We start from the raw sequence: 21,953 nt of genomic DNA on the forward strand, positions 1-21,953 counted from the left end.
TAAGGGGAGAAGGGCATGGGGTGTTGGGTTGCACCACTTCTCCAGGATTACTCCACCTCCTATAACCTGAGAGTTGGCCCACAAGGTGGCACCAGCAGCCCCAGGCCCTCTGTGATGGGTGCTTAGCCCTTGGCTGGAAGAGGGCTTGCTGAGTGGGTGTTCGTTCACCCATTCTGTGGTTGTGTAACTTTAGGAGACAAAAGTGGAGCAGGATGGGAAATGGAGCCACCATAATCTGTGGAGGAGAGGTCCCTAATTACCCCTGCTGGCAGTGGGCGTCGGGCAAGGGCAGATAGAAACCCTGGCCACACCTTTATTGCTGCGGATCACTCCCATGGCCACAGTTAGTTGTCACCAAGCTCTGCCAAAGCCCTGGCCACACGATACTCTTTGTGCTCCCTCAGACGCCCCTAGCCTCTTCTCTGGACACTGAGGAAGAGAGAAATGGGGAGTTGCCGCGGTGACAATACCAGCTCTCAAAACCACAAGCTTCTCACCGCAACACCTGCTACCACCCAGAGAGGTGTCCTGGAGTGGGAGTTGGGAGGTGGCTCTCTTAAGGTTTGGTGCAGGGTGGGGTGGGGGTGCTGGGAACCCAGCGGGACCAGATTTTCTGCTAATTTGAGGGCTATGCAGAAAATTTTGTTTAGAAAAACAGGAATCTTTCTAGAACATCCCAGTCTTCCTTCTTTCTGGCATTAACAAGTATGTCCCAGGTGCCTGTTTACATGAGCACCAGGAATGCCAGTGTCAGTCCTGCTTAACTTCCTGACTCCATCATCATCATCACCATTCAGATTTGTATAAAAACTATTTGTGAACTAGTTTTGTGAGGGAGACACTCAGCTAAGCCCTCAGTATGTGGATTATATTAAATCTATACACAAACCTGTGAGTGGTGTATTTTTGTCTGCCTTTTAAATATGGGAAGACTGAGGCTTGAGGAGGTTAAGACTCGTGTCCAAAGTCATGCGGCCAGCAGGCAGCAGAGCCTGGGATGGAACTCAGGGCTCTTTGTCTTTGGTGCCCATAATCTTGACCATTTACCTTCCTCCTTCTGCCCCTTTATGTGAACAACCGCTTTATGGCCAGCTCCAGCAAGGTGCTGGGGCCATGGGGATGGAAACTGCAGTCCCACTCTGTGAGGGAGGGCAGTCCTCAGCTGTGGAGGTGGGTGGGGCTCTGTGGAGAAGCTGGAGAAGGTCTGTGCTTGTCTGCGAGTTGGCTGCTCTTGTGGGGAAGGACCATGGGCACACAGGGGACATTGTTGTGTTTGGAGCTGGCCTCTGTTCCTGGTATCTTGGTGAGAATTGGGAAGTCTGGGTTCCCTCTGCTACCTGGAGAAAACCTTTTTTTGAGCCTCATCTTCTGAATCTCAAAAAGAGATGATGGGTGTGGGAGGTGGAGGGGTATAAGGCGTCCTCCAGGGCCTTGGAGACCAGCTGGAAATCTCCAGGATCCTGGGAGCAGCACTGCCCTCACCTGAGATCTTGGGGAGTCAGCTCCATGTGTGATATTAAACTGTCTGCTCTCTAATCTGGTTTCCCTACCCACACAGTGGGCTGAGTCTATGAGGGCCCCAGAGAACTCCAAGCAGTGGAGGGAACATTCGGTTTGGTGTGGCATTCATGGTTCTAGAGTTTGTGGGCTGTCCTGAGCTTCTTGTCTCTACGTTCTTGCAGAACTCAGCATGACCTTGGCACCGAGAGACCCTAGGTAGCATATGTTTATAGATTCAGAAGTTGTTCATTCAGTTCTTTTATTCATGCATTGCCATGCTGTTTAGTCAACTTTTTCTGGGTAAAAGATTACTTACATTCCCCACCTAAAACCCTTCAAAAGTTTTTCATTACACTTAGAATACCCTGTGTCTTCATTTTAAGTGTGCTTAGTAAGGCTGTGGATTACCTGACCCCTGCTGACCTGGGAGGAAGGTGGTATCTCAGCCTCATCTCCAGGTCCTCCCTCCTTTGCCCTCTGAGCTCCAGCACACTGGCCTTCTCTGCGTCTTTCACACTCCCGGGGGCTTTGCATTTGTGCTTCCTCCCGCCTGGAGTGCTCCCTGTATTGCTCCTTCTCAGCCTCCAGGTCTGGTCTCAGAAGCCCTCCTGATCCTGGCCAAAGCCACCCTTCTGGCCCCAGCAGTCACCCCCATTGCCTCACACTGTCTCCACTAGCAAGTCAGCTGGGAGCAGTTTATATATTTGTTTACCTGTTCCTTGTCTGCCTCTCCTACTAAACTGAGAATTCCATGTGGTGGCAGTACCTTGTTTAGCTTATTACCCCATGTTCTTAATGTCTAGAACAACGTTTGCCACTTAAGAGGTGCTCAGTATGTTTTGCCGTTGAATGTGGACATAGATCTAATGTGTTTTAAATGATGAAGTGACTGCCGTGCCATGACATATGGAAGCTGGGAAGCTCCAGTCAAGTCCGTCTGAAGGTGGGAATGAAGCCTGTGTGAGTGATTTGCTCCACATTTGTGAAGCTGTGTGCTTCTAAATGGAGTGTGTCCAAAGTGCACATGGGGCATGAGGACGTTTTCTGACTTGGTGGACAGAATAGGGAAGACCTGACTTCCATAGGGTGATTTTGTGTCACGCATGCACCCATGGGACTCTGAATCACATCATGTGTGCTCAGAGGAGACCTCTGCACCTGCCAGAGTAAAGATATCTCTTCATTGTGAAAAACAACCGTGCAAGCATCTTCTCACAATGTAGGAACAGACATGAACAGGGTTTCCAGTCCACATCAGAACGCTCACCAGGGCCGGGGAAGAGGAGGGCCTCCTCAGAGCGAGGGGGCCCAGAGCAGTGGCTGAGTGCAGGGCACACCTGCGTCACAGCATCAGCAGCGAGAGGCCTGGAACTGGCTTTAAGGAAAGCCACTTGGGAGCGCACCTCATCATTCCCAGGAAGCACCCTGAGGTATACTTGGGGTGGGGGAGTGTGAGGGGCTCTGGCTTGATTCCAAGTCCTCAGCAGCCCTCTGAGTTGCTCCCTAGCACTCTAAGTCCCGGCTCTTCCCCCTGAGCACTGGCGGTGGGTCAGCTGAGGGCTGGTGGGAAAAGACTTCACTCCTGCCCTCAGAGAGGAGGTGGTTGGCCTGGGGACAGGATGGAACAGGAGCAGGTCAAGCAGCCGGTGAACAGGATTCAAATGCACCTCTGCTTACATGTGGCCATTCACTCACCTGACACCCGCCGGTCATTGATGTGCCTGCCTCCCAGGGGCTGAGGTTACCGTGTGAGGTGCTGGGAAACTGGGGGAAACTTTATGGAGCTGCTGTCATGGAGCTGACATTCCCATGGGAAAACAGACCCCAGTCACATAAATACACACTTCTGATCACAGCAGGTGGCAGCGAGTGCTAAGTATACAGGGTGACATTGTGGGGAAAATCAGGAGACACCTACCACAGCTGGGGTGTCAGGGAAGAACTCTGAGATGACTTGAAGCTGAGACCTTGAAGGATGAGAAGGAGCCAGCCATGGTGTGAGCTAGAGGGAGAACATTCCAGGCCAGGCACTAGCAGGTGCAGACTCTGGAGCAGGAACGAGCTTCTAGTGTGGGAAGAACTGTGGAGGACCAGTGGGTATTAAGAAAGCCTTCAGGCCGGGAGCGGTGGCTCACGCCTATAATCCCAGTACTTTGGGAGGCCGAGGCGGGCAGATCACCTGAGGTCAGGAGTTCAAGACCAGCCTGGCCAACATAGTGAAAACCCGTCTCTACTAAAAACACAAAAATTAGCCAGGCGTGATAGTGGGCTCCTGTAATCTCAGCTGCTTGGGAGGCTGAGGCATGAGAATCACTTGAACCTGGGAGGTGGAGGTTGCAGTGAGCTGAGATCATTCCATTGCACTCCAGCCTGGGGACAGAGTGAGACTCCATCACCAAAAAAAAAAAAAAAAGCCTTCAGGAGCAGGCTTTTTCAAGCAGAATGCAGACAACTTGAACAGACAATGCATAGCCACATAACATGGACAAGAACTAGTGTCCACTGAGCACTTACCATGTGCCTGGCACTGTGCAGATGTTGCACACAGCGTCTCATTTCCTCCTCACACCAACTCCACGGGGTGTGTGCTGTTACACTCCTTATTGTGCCAAGGGCAACGGAAGCTCCGACAGGTGAAGTCAGCTGCCAGAGGCCATTGAGTGGTGGCATCGAGTTTTGAACATAAGTCTGATTCAAGAGGCCAAGTTCATAACCACTGGGCAATTCTGTCTCCTCGTATACAGGGCAATACAAACTGCCACACACCTGCTCGATGGAATGGGATGGAGGAGGGTGATATCAAAGAAAACTGCAGTGAGGACCTTGGGCTGTTGGAGGGATTGTGTAGAAAGCTATATGGACAAGCACACCAACAAAATCATCATTGAAGCCACACCCCACCCTCAGGAGTTTGCTCTCTCTAGAGGCGGCATCCAGTAGAGCTAGCGGCCTTAGCTGTCCAGAGGTGGAGAGCAATGCCACCTGTTGGTTGAAAAGGGTATGGTCGCACAACTTCCACTGATCCGTCACCCACGAAGGGTTTATTAAATTGGGTACAGGGCCCACATCACTGGGCTGTATGTGTAAGACTGTGGGAAGAGGAGTAGGATGAGAGGTGAGGGGGATGCAGGAGAACTTGGAAGCACAGCTCTGCTGTGCAGAACCAAGAAGTATGAGTTGGAGCCTGGGCCGCCCATTTCTGTCCTTTCTGGTGGGTGCCTGAAGATCTGTGAAAATAAACTGAAGGAGTGTGGAAGAAGTGAGGGATCTGGATTGACCTGCGAAGCTTAGAGAGGTTCCATCAAAGAGGCAAGACCTAAGCAAGCAAGGACGTGGAAAAGCAAAATGGTATTTCTGCACACCTGTGAAATGATGTACGTACAAGCTATTTGCTGCAGTGTTATTTGAAATGTAAAAGTTGGGAATGGCCCATGTGTCCATCAGTAGAGGGGTGGTAGAATAAAGTATGTTACATCCATATAAAGGAATGCTGTGTAACTGTAAAAAATGAGCAGGCTCTTTATGTGTTAATAAGGAAAAGTCTCCAAGGTGTATTGAAAAAGCAACAACACAGTCATTTTCTCCTCACCTCAATTCCAAAGAGGTGGTTTTGCTGCTTGTTTTACAGGGGGAGAGGTCATAGTATAGTTGGTAAGGTCCTTGATCTTCTGCCTATACCCTACCTCCATTATCTGCCACTGTCTCAGGCCTAGCCCAGTCTGTCCATATGAGCAGCTATGGCACTGCACTTGGGGTGCAGAGAATGGGGTTGGGACCATGCCTCAGTTTCCATGGAACTCAGCTTCCTGTCATGACATAGGGCATGATGGGCGGAGCCTCCTGGGCTATTGCCCCTGATCCCCAGCTCTCATAACTAGGCTGTGTTTATCCATTTGTGAAATGAGAGGGTTGGGCAAGGTGACCTGCTGGAGGCCTTCCAGAATTTGGTCTCTACAGCCTTGGTGTTGAACAGTTTGGAAAGCTTATGACACTTCTCAGAGAATGGGGTCCAGTGATATTCCAGTGAGTGTGGCCTCCCCTTCTTTCTGTTATAGTAAGAATGACCTCCCTCTGAGCTTAGCTAGGGACAGTGTAGCTCCATGGAGACAGTATTAGACTGGGGAGGGAAGGGGTTCTAGGCTGTGACTTTGCCCCTTTGGGACCTCAGTGTCTTTATCTGAGTCACCAGGAGGTGGGTGGACAGGGCCCTCTCCAGCCTTGCCTTTGTAAGAGGCATCCCTGGTTCTATGATGGCAGATGCAGAGGCCAGGTCCTCTAGCTCAACTGATCTCGGCCAGCCTGTCTCCCCTTGGCCTCCCAAATGAGTTTGCTAACACATCTCGTGGGAATGAGCTGGAGCTCTGTATCTGTGCAAGTGTCCTGCTGATTACTCAGTAAGCAGTTCATAAAGGGAGGATAGGAGATGCACCAGGGATGCGCTGCAATTGAAACTTTAACATTATCTCCAGGGAGTTAGTGTATAAATAAATAAAAATAGCAGGCTGGAGAGAAGCCAGGTGTCATACATCTTTGAATTGATCTCTGTTTCTAGACCACACCATATTCTATTATGAATTAATACTTTTTAAGAGCCTGACAGAATCTCAGAGATCCTACGGCAAAATCTCATTAGTTTTGCAGGAGTTCAAATCATTTATTTATTTCATGTAGACCAGAGATGTTGTGATATTTTGCTTTGGCATTTTGTCCTCTTGAGGACCTCAGCGGATGGGCGTGGCTGTTGTCTGAGGGCCATTGACGGGCTGGCTATCTCCCAACCAGCGGGCCCAGCTGCTGGGGAGCTTCTAGAAGCTGATATGCAGCTATGATCCCAGATGGGACTTGGGCTAAACTTCCTCATCAGGCACAGCACTGAAAAGCAGTGAGGGAGGAGGAAGTGAAGGTGTCCCATGAACTTACAGGTAACGTCTTTATTTGGAGTGTTTCCAAGCCGGGCATTCACTCTGGAAATCATCTGCCACTTCCAGGGAGCTGTTTGAACAGCCACAAGGTGGAGCTCAATGCCTGCCTCCCAAGGGCTCCTCTTCATTCCTGGAAGCCTTTTTCCAGAGGGGGAGGGTTGGGAGGTGGATGCAAAAGACTTGGAAAGAAATTGCCCAGAGGGCAGCTCACCACCCTCCCTGGTCCCTGTTCCTTGATGGGGATTGTAGAATCTCTGCCTTGAAGAGAAATCTCCTCTCCTTGACACTCAAATCAGACCCCTTCTGCTCTGCCAAGTTAGCAGGGGTTTCCTTTTTTCCTTCTGTCCTTCCTTCCTTCTGTAAACTGAAGCTTGAAGAGGGTGCCTCATTCTGAGAGCCGATCTGGGGCAGTGTCCAGCTCCCAAGTCTACAATTTCTCCTAGTGTGAGTTTCTCTTTGTGTTGAGATGGCTTTGGTATTTTCCTCAATGGATTGCTGTATTGCATGATTCCACGAGGCATTTTTTTTTTTTTTGGCAAATGGTGCTCCCTGAAGTAATGTAAATATGGCAGTTATTGTATCCTGCCAAATGGAGAACTCTGTACTTAGCAGATACTCTAAATATGTAAAGAAAGAAAATTATTGCTATTAAAAAAGACCTGCTTCCTATTAAAAAAGCAGTATAAGCATAGGAATAAAAATCAGACATATGAAAATAAGTATAATTAAAAGAAAGTCAGGCCAAGTGCAGTGGCTCATGCCTGTAATCCCAGCGCTTTGGGAGGCCAAAGTGGGAGGATTGCTTGAGCCCAGGAGTTCCAGAAAAGAAAGAAAATCTCCCTCTGCTGACTTCAGCTCTTTTCCCTGGAGGCAACCAGTTACTTGGGGGCTCCTCCAGAAATACATATGCTGGAATGTGCATAGAACTGTGGGTGCTTTTTTAATTTTTAATTTATTTATTTTGAGACAGTCTCACTTTGTCACCTAGACTGGAGTGCAACGGCGTGATCTCGGCTCACTGCAACCACTGCCTCCTGGGTTCAAGCAATTCTCCTGCCTCAGCCTCCTGAGTAGCTGGATTACAGGTGCCCGCCACCACACCCAGATAATTGTTGTATTTTTAGTAGAGGTTTCACTATGTTGGCCAGGCTGGTTTCAAACTCATGACCTCAATTGATCCACCTGTCTCAGCCTCCCAAAGTGCTGGGATTACAGGCATGAGCCACCGCACCTGGCCTTATTAACATTCTGCTTTAGCATTCCACATTTGTTACAATTAATGAATCAACACTGAGAAATTATTATTATTATTATTATTATTATTGTTGTTATTGAAGTGGAGTCTCGCTCTGTCACCCAGGTTGGAGTGCAGTTGCGTGATCTCGGCTCACTGCAAACCCTGCCTCCTGGGTTCAAGTGATTCTCGTGCCTCAGCCTCCCACGTAGCTGAGATTACAGGCACCTGCCACCATGCCTAGCTAATTTTTGTATTTTTAGTAGAGACAGGGTTTCTCCATGTTGGTTAGGCTGGTCTCAAACTCCTGACCTCAGATGATCTGCCCACCTTGGCCTCCCAAAGTGCTGGGATTACAGGTGTGAGCCACCGCGCCCGGCTACAACGTTATTATTAACCAAACTCCATGGTTATTCCCATTTCTTTAGTTGTCACTAATGTCACTTTTCTGTTCTAGGATCCCATCCTGGAACCACATTGTGTTTAGTCATCATGTCTCCTCAGGCTCCTCTTGGCTGTCGAAGTTTCTGACTTTCTCTGTTTTTGATGACTGTGACAGTTTTGAGAAGTACTGGTCAGGTATTTTGTAGGATGCTATAAATGGGCATTTGAAATGATAATACATTGTGTCAAACTATCCTACAGAATGCCTGGACCAACACTACCTTTAGATCTCAGGATTCCCTAGCTGGGTTTTTGTGTGCAATCAGTAGGTGACTGGAATAATAAAGAATAGAGCCTGGAGTTCCATTTTATCTGGGGAAATTTGTCAGAGGACATTTATTTGGGAGCAGCCCATCTGGGTGGGTCAACTGAAAGCTTCTTGAAGAGGAGGAGGAACATTTCCTACCTCAACATCAGTCTGACCTACAGACTCATGGTTCTTCTCATTAGCTGAGCCCATGCTTTGGAGAAGAGTAGGGGTGCAGGATGTTGAGGCAAAGAGAATTCATCTGGAGCCTGGCAGCTTTGGCTTGACTCCTCACTTTGGCATCTGTTAGCTATGTGGTTCTTCAGCGCCTCAGAGCTTTAGGTTCCTCATCTGCAAAATAGGGACAAGCATTCCTATTATCTGGAAAGTTGGAGGACTTCATTAAATGTCACATATTTCAGACTGGGCCTGGCATATTTTAGCAACTCTAGAAATGATAGTTTTGATGATGATGATGATGACATGATGATGATTGGCCCAGAAAGGAATTCCAGGCCCAGAGAAGGCAAGAGGTCTTTGCTTTTAGAAGCTCCTTATTCTTCATTGAGCTGGAAACACTGCCTTTCCTATCTGGCAGAGCATATCTGGAGAATGAACTTTTGGGATAAATATGCTCTTTTAGGACAAGTATATTAAAATCACTTCCACTGAGTGGCTTCTTCAGAAACCTGCCTGTATTAGTCTCTTCTCAAGCTGCTAATAAAGACATACCCGAGACTGGGTAATTTATAAAGAAAAAGAGGTTTAATGGACTCACAGTTCCACATGGCTAGGGAGGCCTCACAATCATGGAGGAAGGTGAAGAAGGATCAAAGGCACATCTTATATGGCAGCAGGCAAGAGAGGGTGTGCAGGGGAACTGCCATTTATAAAACCATCGGATCTCATGAGACTTACCCACTATCACGAGAACAGCAAGGGAAAAATCCGCCCCCCATGATTTAATTACCTCCCACCAGGTCCCTCTCACAACATGTGAGGATTATGAGAACTATAATTCAAGATGAAATTTGGGTGGGTACACAGCCAAACCATATCATTGCCTTTCACCTTAGTTTTGAAGACTGCAGTGGAGGCTTGTTTGTGAAACTACAATGCATCAATTTCTTTGATTTCCAGGCACTTGAATTTAAAAAAACTTTCTGAGTGTATTGAATTTTTAAAAAAATGAACGTTTTGGTGTTCTAAAAAACAGGCTGATTCTACTAGAATGGGGTAGAAAATGGGAACTGCTCAATTACTCATGAAAATCTTCTGCCAACAGTTTCTGAACTCAAAGGAACAACCTTGCGATGTGGAGGAGAAAATTGATCCAACGTTTTTTCCGGGGATTAAAAATGAGTCGGAAATTGCCAGGACTTGGGAGAAAAAGGCTCTTGTTGAGTTCCCCTTTGAATCACCGAGTCCCTTTCTGTCAGAGTGCTAAGTGTTGAGATGCAGCGTCCTTACTGCCTAGAAACCCAACAAAGACTGGCTTGGTGGCTGCTTTCAGGTTTCGGTTCTATGTAGAATTTTAACCATGAAAAGATACAAAGATTGGTTTCTTCTGAGTCCTTAACTGAACACCATAAAGAGGGACAATTAGAGGGGCGCTAGGCTACTGTCTCTCACCAGCTGTGCTGCTGCTGTTTGGAATCTTGGGACCCCAGGAGCCACATGGGGTACACTATCCCAGCCCCCTCCATTCCCAGTGCTCAGACCGGCACCACAGACTCAACCCTCCAGGAGCGGCGCTTGCTGGGTGCTGGGGAGGCTGCCTGCTGCGGTGGAGAGAGGATGGAGCTTTACTTAGCTTTGTAGCCTGGTGTGTCACTGACTTGTTGGGTGTCCTAATCTGTAAAATGGAATAATAACGCCTGGATTGGAGGTCCATTATTAGAATGAGGTGAGATAATCGTGGATACTGTTGGCATAGAGTATGAAGGCAATAACGGTAGCCATTTATATAATATAGTTGTTCTCTCCATTGCACCCACCCTTGATTTATAGTGCAGATATCCTTCTGCCCATCTTTCAAAGCTCCGCCTCTGCCCACTACCCCAGACCATTCCCAGCTCCCTATACTCTGCTCTGACTGAACAGGTCTCCATGGTTTCCCCTGTTCATCTGCTGGTTACACATGTGAATAAGGGACTGGTGCCCCTGACCTTGAGCAAACTTCTCGATCTTCCTTAAAAATGGAAAGGGATTGTGACATCTCCCCGCTAGGGATCACTGCAAAGGAAAAATTAGACAGTGGAAACCAAGTACCTAGCACAGGACCTTGCCCCTGGTAGATGCTGAATAAAACCCCCTTCCTCCGCCTCCCCCTGGAACGTGAGCCAGAAAGGACATCTGAACATACAAAGCAGCTCCCACAAAAGCCATGCACTGCCTATACGCGTAACTCAGGAGGTTCTCTCAGCAGCTCACCTGGTTTGTGGTGTGCAGCAGAGTGGGCATGTGTCTAGACTTTGCACTAACACTACTAGGTTCAAATCGTTTGTCTGCCACTTTCACCAAAAAGTTACAAATTTCTCTAAGCCCTAGATTACTCTTCTAAAAAAGGATTGTAAAAAACTACCTAACATTTAAATGATTCCAGGATTAAATGTCAGAAAGCATGTAAAACAGCCCATAATCAAAACTCAGCAAATTATTATTGGTGTTCAACAAATATTTGAATAAATATTTCTATAGTTTTCACATGAATAGTTTCACTAGCTGTATATACTTAGTAAAATTGTGTATATAATATACATAATTGTATCCCGACCTTTGAGTATTCAGTTTCCTTTTATTTTTATTTATTTATTTTTACCTGTGGTAAATGACGCTTCAGTGAACATCTCCATGCAGATATCAGTTTCTTCCACTGAAATTCTTCCCTTAGGATAGACTCCTAGAAATGGGATTGTTCACTTAAATGACTTATTCAGCAATTCCTGAAGATATTTCTATAATAACACACTGGAAAGAGTTGCTGCAGAGAGATATTTGATAACACAAAACACCCAGAAAGGGTTCTGTTATGCTCAGCAATCACTCTTAATGGAGATCCTTCTTCCATGCTAGCTTTTTATTTTACTCTATTAGGTTCAAATCCATGGCTTTAAACCTTGTTACATTATGTGATTATTTCAATTTTGAATCCAGTGGGGGCTGTTATTCATAGTTACTTGTTTTTTAAAGCCGTGTTAATGATAAAGTTGATGTAATTATAAAGTTATTTATTTTTTGCAATGGGGCTTTATACATGTTTTCTTTTTTGCCTTTATTTATTAGAGGGAGGGGTTTGACTCTAACTTAGACAAAAACAGAATGAGTTGGCTCCTATAAACTGAGAAGGGCTGTACGAGGCAAAGCGAGATCCAGGGGCTAACCCATGCGGTCTTAATCCCGTCACTCCATTTCTCTGCTCTGATTCCTTCTGTGTGTTGGCTTTGGTCTCAGGCAGGTTTTCTTCACAGGACCTCAACACAAACTTTTGGTTCTCTGAGTCAAAGTCTTTAAGCTTGGGGACCCAAAGAGAAAAGAGCCCTCTTTTTCCAGCTTCCACCTAGTAAATCTTGTGAAGTCTCTGATTGGCTTTCTTGGGTCAGGTGTCCGTATCTGAGCCAATCAATGGGCTGGGGGAAGGATCCTGGGCTCTGATTGGCCAACCTGGGTCATGTGCACCCAAGTCCTATGGCTAGCATCAGAAGGCATGGAATCGTGATTTACAGCTCCCTTGGGCTTCACGGGGAAGAGAGGCATGCTGGGTGAAGAGGAGGGTGAGTTACCCAGCTTCTCTGGACGTCAACGTCCTGTTCTGTGAAACGGAGATTACAGCAGTGCCTACTTCCCAGGCTGGTTGTGCAGGTTACATAAAACAATGTGCTTGTCACTCTGCCTGGCATGGAGTAAGTTTCATTAACTGTTAGTTTTGAGGACAGCCACAGTAGTCATACCTACTAGGGTTAAGTAAATCTGATTAATATAAAGGCATTTTACCTGGGCGTGGTAGCCCTATAGCCCTGTAGCTTTTGAAATGGGAGGAGTGTTACCAAGTGGCATTCCAAATGTCTTCCTGGAAATGTTGGAAAATCCCTAATCCTCCCTGTGCACTGTGCCTGGCGCAAGGCAAGAGCTGCTTTCCCTTCTTTCATTTTTATATTTTCCTAGTCTTCAGGCCCCTCCTGATCTCTGCCCTGTGGCTACTTTTTTACCCACCTGTAATTATCAGCAGCTACCAATTACCCAGCTACCCAGTTGTGGGGAAATAAGGGAAACTGTGGATTCCTGGGGCTTCGTCACTCCCTCCCAGAGGTGCGTGCCCAATCAGAGGGTAGCAGGAATGGGCGAAATCCTTCCCTCGGACACCTAAGGAGGTGACTGTTGACTGTATTTTCTGCCTTCGAGAGGAGTGCCAGCTTTGAGGGTGGTGTGTTGTGTTCTCAGATTCAATGCAGGGCAGCCCACGTGACTCAGTTGCTCTCACGGTGCAGCAAGATCTAAGATCGAAAATGATCTTTCTCCCTTTCCTATTTTAACATCTCTGAAATCAAAATATGCCTTCTAATAAATGTGTGTATCGTAGGTAGTGGATTACCAGCCTTCCGCAGCCCCACGCCTACCTCCATCTTATATTAAATTGATGCTGCTTCTTACCGTCAGTGGTGTCATAAAACTGAGAAATACAGTAATGTACGTTCTAAGGGACTGTAGGCAGTCAGGGACTGTGCTAAGCATTTATGTGCATGATTAGGTTTAGTCCTTCTAACTACCCTACGAGATAGGCCCAGTTATTATCCTCATTTAAGTACTAGAGAAACTGAGTCTCCAAGCGAGACTTTGACCAAAGTTGTGCGTGGTTTGTAAGTGGCCACGCCAGGATTCTGACCTAAGCAGCTCTTTCTGATTCTGGAGCTGTGCTCTTATCCGATACATTATAGTTTCTTTGTTAGTTCCGAGGGTTAGATTTTGCAGCGAGGAAGCATTCTACTTTGGTTTTTATGATCAATAACTGGGTTAAAAGGGGAAGCCCCTCTGTTCCACCTTGCCTTCCCCTCCGCAGGGCACCCACCGCGGGCTCCAAGCGGCACGCAAGTTGCAAAGGCACCACAAGATGGCGCTTTCGATCTTTCTCCTCAATGTGAGCTCTGGGCCTGGACTGCCTTTCCCTGCTCTTTGTGTTAATCCACAGAGATGTGTTCAGTGGAGCTGCTGATTAACGGTTTTCCGCAGAATTAAATTTAGCCTTGCAGACTGTTGGAAAAGGAACAGGCCATAATCGCGGTTGAACGCCATGAGAGGTGTGTGCACAGAAGAGCGGTGCTGTGTGGACAGAAGAACTCTGTTTAGCACCCAGATGGTCGTTGGAAACCAGTGGTGGTGTTTGGTCATTTCATAGTAAGCCTCTTCTCCTTAGGCCGATTCCTCAGTATCCAAGTTCTATGAGTTCACTCAAGAATCTGTTTGAAAGAGAGTGAGTTAGGAATTTCAGTGCTCCTTCAAGCGCTTTTGAGAAATCTCAAGTCAAAGGCTTCCCGAACCTTCTCCCTCCCACCACACAGCCGCCTGCACCGAGAAAGGCTGCTGTGGGGTGGGGAAGTGGGGGGCACCGTGGGGAGAGTCTACCTGCTAGGCTCAGAGATGTACCCAGGTGTGGGAGGGACGCAGGACCACTCTTCAGGTCAGCTTTCCAATGACTCGAGTGAATGAATGTCACAATTTTAGGGCTGGCTGTCCTGGGTGGGGGGTCCCAGAACCTTCTGGTCGTGTGTGGATGATAACATTTCCTAATGATTCACAGAGTCGAATATATGCTCTAAAAGAAGAACCTGTACATCAGGGCTCAGTTCCAAGAAGCATCCTCCCAGCTCGCTAGCCCCAAGTGACCACTTTCCTTGTTCTCCCTCCTCCCAGCAGTTGTAAAATACCTACTCTGTGCTAGGGACTCACAGGGGCTGGGGATTCTGATACAAAATCTATTCACTGTTGTTAGGGATGCTACAACCTAGTTGGAGAAGCACACATATCTGTAAAAATGCGGTTTAATGTGGTAATGCTGAGGTGTGGTAAAATAGTGAGGCTCAGGCAGGCCTGGGTTGAAATCCTGGCATAACTATCTGGTAGCTGGTTAGCTTTATGCAAGTGATTGAATCTCCATCAGACTCAGTTTTCTTATGTATAAGACAAGGATGGTAGTATAGATGTCATCAGGTTGATGCGAAGATTGAATGAGAACTTGTGTAAGGCACCTTGTCCCAAGCTTAACCCAGGGAGATGCACAAGTTTCATTGATCGCCTTATCCTCTAAGGGATTTGCAAACATTTTCAGAACACTGAGTGATAGAATGTGAATTCCAAATACTTCCCAAAGACAGGAAAAAAACCGGTAATATTAATTGGGGCATATGTAAAGTGGTAGGGCTAGCTTCAAAGGATCAATTGCCCCAGTGTAAGATTGGAGTGGAGATATGTGTGACATGAAACTCTGCTCTTGTGTGATGAGGTCTTGGAGACCTATTAAATGCTTGCTTAATGGATGTGACTGGGTGACTGAGAACATTAGCAGACTTAGATAGGGTTAATAAAAGAACTATGTCCAGGACAAAGAAAATGAGCCACAGACACACAGCGGGTGGTTTGGGAGGGTGACCTGGAAGACAGGGGCCTGGAAGCCATCACCTAGAATGGCTGAGAAGACAACAGGGTTAGCCTGGGAGAAGGTCAGGTATGTCCCAGCATGGCCTCTGCCTTCTGAATATGTCAAGGGCTGGTACCTGGAATAGGCATTGTGCTACCTCTGTGTAGCTCTGGGAATGGAACTCAGGAAGCATCTTTTAGTGTCCTGATGTAATCCTAACACTTTTTAGCATGTGTACTTTTCCAATCATAGAGTGAGCTGCTTTTTGAGCTGTGAGGCTCCTGTTACTGGAAATATTCAAGCCACCTCTGCATGCCCTACCTGGGATTGTCTGAGGCAGGAATTACTCACACAGGGTCCAAGGAACCATAAAGATGACATCAGGGAAGTCCAAGAATCTCCTGAAATGGTTCGTAAAATATACTGGGCATTTTTTTTTTTTCAGGGGAAAGGAATCATAGCATTCATCAGCTTTTCAAGGGGGCCCAGAGTTCAAAAGCAGTTAAAAAATTTACAGCTTCAAAGAAAATTTTCCAGTGGATACAAGGTGGGACTAGATTCGAAGGTATTTCTTCCCCCAGGTTTCAGATTTTTGGATTGTTAAATACATTTTTTGAGGAACATAAATTTATCATTATTAACTATTATTCACTGTGTGCTTATTATATGCTGCACAAAGTGCTGCATATTCTATTTGAGTGGTCTCATTTAGTGTCTCAAAAATTCTTTGAAATTAAGCACTATTATTATTCTTATTTTGCAGGTGATGAAACAGGCATGGAAGTTTGCCAAGGTCACAGAAGGTTTCAGATTCCTCTCTTGGTAGATATGTGCCTCAAGTTCGGCCTTTTTTATGCCTTATAAATGTGATGTTGGCTGGGCATAGTGGCTCAAGCCTGTACTTTGGGAGGCCGAAGTGGGTGGATCGCTTGAGGTCAGGAGTTCAAGACCAGCCTGGCCATCATGGCGTAACTCCATCTCAACTAAAAATACAAAAATTAGCCAGGTGTGGTGGCATGCACCTGTAATCCCAGCTACCTGGGAGGCTGAGGCAGGAGAATCACTTGAACCCGAGAGTCCAAGGTTGCGGTGAGCTGAGATTGCACCATTGCCTTCCAGCCTGGGCGACAGAGCAAGACTTTTTCTCAGGACAAAAAAAAGTAAAGTTATTCTAGGTAGGTTAATCCAGGTTTTATAGGATATAAAATTAAAGTTTCGCTTGGACATTTTAAAGGCAGATGATAATAATAATAGTAATAATAATAACACACAACTACCATTTATTTACAGCCTCCTTTCTGTGTTGAGACATTTGGCTCATTTAATACTCACTATAGTTGTAAAGATGGGACTGGGAGAAATTATTTTGCCCACGGGCCCCTAGACTTTGAAGGAGAGGGTTGAGGACAGCTCTGCAGACACCTGGGGGTGGACATTGGGCTGGGGGTCTGGGTCCCTTTGTGTATCTGTTCCCATGAAAAGCCATTAGAATAGGTTTCCAGGGAAGTGCAGAAAACCCCTGCCATCTGGAGTGGGTGGGCATCCAGGTAAGACAGTGGCAGCTGGACATTTCCTAAAGCCCCAGGAATAATGCTCTGGCCCTGGGCTAAACACAGAGAGGAAAATTGAGGTGGTAAACCTGAAGGGTTCAGGAGCCACCCGAGAGCTACCTGACTCCAGGTGGCTCAGAGAGGCTGTTACACCAGCAGGGACCCCTTGGCCTGCATCTTAGGTCTCTGCCCTCCCTCTCTTCCCCCCCAGCTCCTTCAGGCTCAAGAAAGGGAGCAAGTGAGCAGCCTTCTGGTGAGCTAACACTGCAGACTTGACCGAAACCTGGGGAGGGAGCTGCTGTACCTGTGGGTCTGGAAGGATCCCCCAGCCTCCTCAGTGTGCTTCAGCCTTCCGCAGCCTCGTTGAATTGGAATAGGATAGGATGTGGAAAGCCCATATCCCATTACCACTCCTCTGAAGTAGCTAATCCCTCACTTAAAGCACATGCCAACCACATTGTCAAGGAAAGGTTTGCCTCAGTCTTCTTGGAAGTGCAGCTGCCTGGTTGACTTTTGTTTTCTTGAAACCAGAACCTGATGCTTAAATTGTCTGGGGAATCTCATATGAGCAGACATATGGAGAGAGGACAGTGTTTTTCATGTAGTTCTTCATTGAACAGATGAGTCTCCAAAATACCTGGTGCCTCCCAGCGAACAATCTGACAACATCAGATCCACCCTTTGTCTAGCAGGGAAGGCAGGCCAGGCTGGAACAGGGGATTATAGGGTACTCTATGGCGTTAAAGAGTTAGCAAAACTTCTAAAGGGCCCAAACTCACTTAGGAGTTGGTGATGCAAGGGGAGAGGTTGACTGATCATTCCTTAGACGTCGTATATACTTTTCTGCTAGGCCCTGTAAGTGGAGTGATTTACAGTATATCAGCCATACTCAGACTCTTTTGAGAGTGAAAGGGAACATTCTTCGTAATTGCATTGGGTCAATTATCATAAACCAGGACTATCTCAGGCCAACCAGAATATATGGTCATCCAACCTAGGAGTGTTCAAAACTTTTAACACTGCCCAGGACAATTTAGCTTCTCTAAACCTTAAGTTCTTCATCTGTAAAACAGGACTAATAGTGGAGTTTGGTGAGAAAGTGCAGTTGTTGCTATTGTGTTGGTTAAACTTTGCTCCCCTCAAAATATGTGGAATCAGCAGGATGGGTACCCTAGTAGCTATAAATGAATTGAAGGATATGCTTTGTCTTGCAATTTTCTTGGCTTATGAAATTTTTTTTTTGGCTGTACCAATGTGAATACTTAACTCCAGTCTATCTTTGCAGGCCATTATTTCAGGGGAAAAAAGCCTTTGTGATTTAGAAATGATTCTTGTGTGAGGGCTGCCTTTAAGTAACAATGGGTTGAAAGAAAGAGCTTGTTGCTTCACCATCCCGTTGCTCTGGGGGAATAACTTTGAATATTAGATCAGAGTCTCATCTGCATCTAATTAGATATGCCTACCACTCATCCCGGAATATCAACTCTGTCCTCATTGTGAAGTGAGGCAGATTATTTGAAATCCAGCTTTGAATTGATTTTTTACCGAACAGAAGATCATTTTGCTTTTGACCAAAACGTTGAGTTGAACTTGACAACATCATAGTCATTTTGCTTCTTTAGTGTATTTGGTGTTGGGGGAAACTAACTCTGCTGTTCCTCTACTCAAGTGGAATTTGTGTCTACCAAATGGGAGCTGGAGCAGCCGTTTCACAGCTCCGGAGCTCCCTTTCTGGATCAGGGGGAGATGCCCTAGAATAGCATGTGATTTCTGCAGGCGTCTGCCTGTAGGATACAGAACTAGACACCAGCAAAACAAACCTGGCTGAGGCTGGTTGTTCCTGTGGCCCAGATTAACTGGATGATTAATCTCCGTTTGATAAATGGGGTCAGCCCCGAGCCGGAGCACGAGAGCACAGTGGAGCATCCTGTGGGCTGGGGTGGACAGGAACTGTAAGCCACTGCCTACTTCGGAGAGCAGACAGTCTCCTTCGAGCCAGACACATGTGGGTTTGAATCCTGTCTCTTTCACCTGCTAGCTGTGTGAATATGAGTGATGTGTTCACCTCACTGAGCCTTGGTTTCCTCATCTGTGAAAGGGAGCTTCAATAGAACACCCCCGTTGTGGTCGCTACCAGGATTCAATGAGATAGGGTATGTAAGGCCCTCCACACAGGGTCTGGTTCACAGTAGGTAATAATTACACTTGTCCTTGTCGCCGTCCTCATGAAGCCTCAGGGAACTTGGAGAGCCCTTGGCTGAGACACCCGGACTCTCGGCTGCCCTCTGGTGGTGAGGCTCAGCGCGGACTTGCGTGGAGGAAGCTGGGAAATGTTATACTTTGAAAGCAAGAAAATAGCTTAGGGTTTTAGTGTTTTCTTGAAGACCTCCAAGAATATCCATGTAACTTTTCAAAAACAGAAGGAGAAGAAAACACCCCAGGGGCTCTAAAAGCAGCACGGTGTCTTCTTTGTGTGGGAGGTTGAGCAGGAAAGGTTGTGTGGGCTTCTTTGCCTTTGAGGTTCCAGAGGCCCCCATCACGGTGTCCTTGCAGGACAGGCAGGAGAGAAGGGAGCTGGGCGAGAGGGGAGTGGGGACTGAGGCTGGGGCTGAGCTCTGTGGACATGCATCTGGGGCATGGCTGATGCTCCCGGGCCTCCTCTAAATCCCCCAGTGTTCTCTACTTCTCTGCCCGTGGTGCTCTGCTGCAGTTAGTCCATCTCATTGCATACGAGCATGGCGGTGACGGGCCATGTGAGAGCCAGGATGGAATCAGCACCTTTTTTTTTTCTTGCCTGATAATGACTTGCAGTCTGCCATGAGTCTTCCCGGGACTGACAGAGGTCTTGATCAGGGGTCTCCTCCTCTGAGCCTGGGTGAGGCACCCACCCCTTTGGGGCTGCCCCAGAGCCTGCCGTGAGTCCGTCTGGCAGTCAGACCAACAGCAATTTCAGGCAGCTTCTTTGCCTCCCTGTAGACTGAGTTTCTGGAGGGGCCATCTCCAGCATCCAGCGCAGAGCAGATGTTTAATCATGCAACAGTAGCTGGGTGAATGAATGGTTGAACTCTGTCCTTGAGGGTAAAAGAGCACAGCCAATCATACCTCTGTTCCCCATGGTGCCCAGCACAGAGTTTTGCACATAGCGGTAGCTCAGGAATGCGTGAAGAAAGCGTGTTCTCCGGTATCTCCCTATGATCCTAGTATTAATTCAGCTGTGTTTGAGTACCTCGTAAGTGCTATCATAGATTCTGGGAGGTCTTTACAAAGCAGCATATGACACAGCTCCTGGTTTCTAGGAAGGGCTTCTTCTTAGATGTTCAGGTTAAAATAAAACTGTTAAATTGTAGTGCAAATTATGTAATAATTCAGTACCAAAATGAGTCACCCATATGGGTATTAGAGTTGATACTGGAGGCAGGGTTGGGCCCCATGGGCTTGTGACATGTGAGTTGCACAGAGCACGTCTAGTAAGGGCCCCATGCTTGGTTTAATGCCCTCCTGTTGCCGTCTAGAAATTCTTAATAATTTTTGAATAGGGGGCCTGCATCTTTTTTTTGTTTTTCTTTCACCTAGCCTTGCAAATTATGTAGTCAGTCCAGGGTGACCAGGAGATGCTCTGAGTGGAGGAGATCTGAGAGTGGTCAGATGAGATGGAGGAGTTGAGTTGCAGGGCTGGGCTGGAGCTCTCTGAGAACATGGCCATGCTGGTGTCAGCCCACTGCAGCACCAGGGCCTGCTCAGGATGAGCCTGTGGGAAGTCAGGGGCAATGGCGTTTGGATCCAAAACAAGCCTAACTGTGAGGAAGCAGTGGCTCCAGAGGAGGTGGGGCCTGTATGTGGGCCGGGTCTGCCCTGTGTGCAGAGGAGAAGCTCACTCTTACCAAGGGAAGCCCATGAGAGCCACCAGTGCAGAGCCCACCCTGAAAGGCCACCTGGCCTCACTTTGCTGCACTAGGATTACTCTCTTTCCTGGAAGCTGGCAGGTGGACACCTCACAGGGACACTGGGAGGCCCAGAGGAGAAGAGGTACAGGAAACAGGTCTGTAACCCCGGAAAAGAAGATTCTTCTCTGGAGCCTCGCACAGTTCCAGGCGCCTGTGGGTCCTCATTTGGTGTTTGGTGAGGTATTTGGGCTCAGAATCTATTCTTAGTGGTCAGGCTAATCCCTGTCTGCTGGAGGAAAGGGCCCAAGCTCTCCCTGGAAGCATAGCCCAGCCTCTGTTCTCCCGGGACCCCATCTCTGTAGGGAATGGAGACATTTACATGCAGACTCTCCACCCTTTCTGCGCTTTGACCAGCTGAGGCTTGACTTCCGGGACTTCCTCTGCTCTCCTAAGTGAAGTGCTTCACTTGTCTGGGCACCGGTCACAAAGTGCATTGTGGGAGTGCAGATAGAGCATGTGGGGCCAGTGCTTGAGTGAGTGCCTAGATCAGTGGCTGGACCGGTGTGAGGTGACACTGTTACTGTTATTAATGATCCAATCCGTGACTTGGGACGTCAGAGAAGGGAGGGACCATCCGGGCCAGCAGAGTTAGAGGAGGGTGGCCTAGCACTAGAGCCACAGGCAGGACAAGGAGAGCCCCAGCAAGGACAGGGAGTGTGTATGGCTTGTTTTCAAGCGGCACCCCATGGCCCGTGCTGTCTTGGAGTGGCTTTTGCTCTTGGCAGCCAGGGCTCTTCAGCCAGCTTTGTACACTACCCTTCGCTCCTGAGGCTCCACTGGTGCTGCTCTGAGGCCGGGTAGGGTTCGGGGCTCCCAGAAAGAGGCCCGGCCTCTGCTCTGCCCTGCCCTGGTATGCACTGTCTTCTGGGCCTCCCGCACTCTGTTCTGTCTGTTGGTCTCGGGGTTTCCCTGTCCAGTCTACCTTCTGTCTCTGTAACGAAGGGAAAGGCAGGGCTGCCCCAGGGCATTCATGGTCTCCAGCTCACTGTGGCCTCAGCCTGCCCCTCCTCCACCCCTCAGCAGAAAGGCTGCCAGGCCCAGCCATTGGAGGGTGTGATGAGTGGTAGCTTTGTGGCTTTGGGCAACTTTCTCAACCTCTCTGATCTTCAGCTTCCTCAGGAATACATGTGGTGTAATTTGGAGCCGCCAGGAGGAAATAAGGTGGTGATAAAAGCGTTTGCGGTAGCACCTTGCCAGGGACATGCTGGGACAGGGTACTTGCTGGGTGTCCTTGTAAGTGTGTGCAGAACCAGCGTGTCAGGGAGCTGTCCGGGAAGGTGAAGGGGACATGGGTGACTGGCTCCCAGTTGCTAGTGTAGCAGACAGGGTGGAGGCAAGTCCCCATGAGCAGTCCTTCTGGGTGAGGAGAACCCAGTGAGGGCAGAGAGGCCTGTTTCAGGGCCTGGCTGACTTTAGGATACAGTGAGATGCAGCGCAGTGGGTAGCTGGTACAAAGTGCAAAGTAGCTGGCCTGGTGTTGT

The sequence above is a fragment of the Colobus angolensis genome, unplaced genomic scaffold (genome assembly GCF_000951035.1).
Source record: "Colobus angolensis palliatus isolate OR3802 unplaced genomic scaffold, Cang.pa_1.0 Scaffold142, whole genome shotgun sequence".
Lineage (NCBI taxonomy): Eukaryota > Metazoa > Chordata > Mammalia > Primates > Cercopithecidae > Colobus > Colobus angolensis.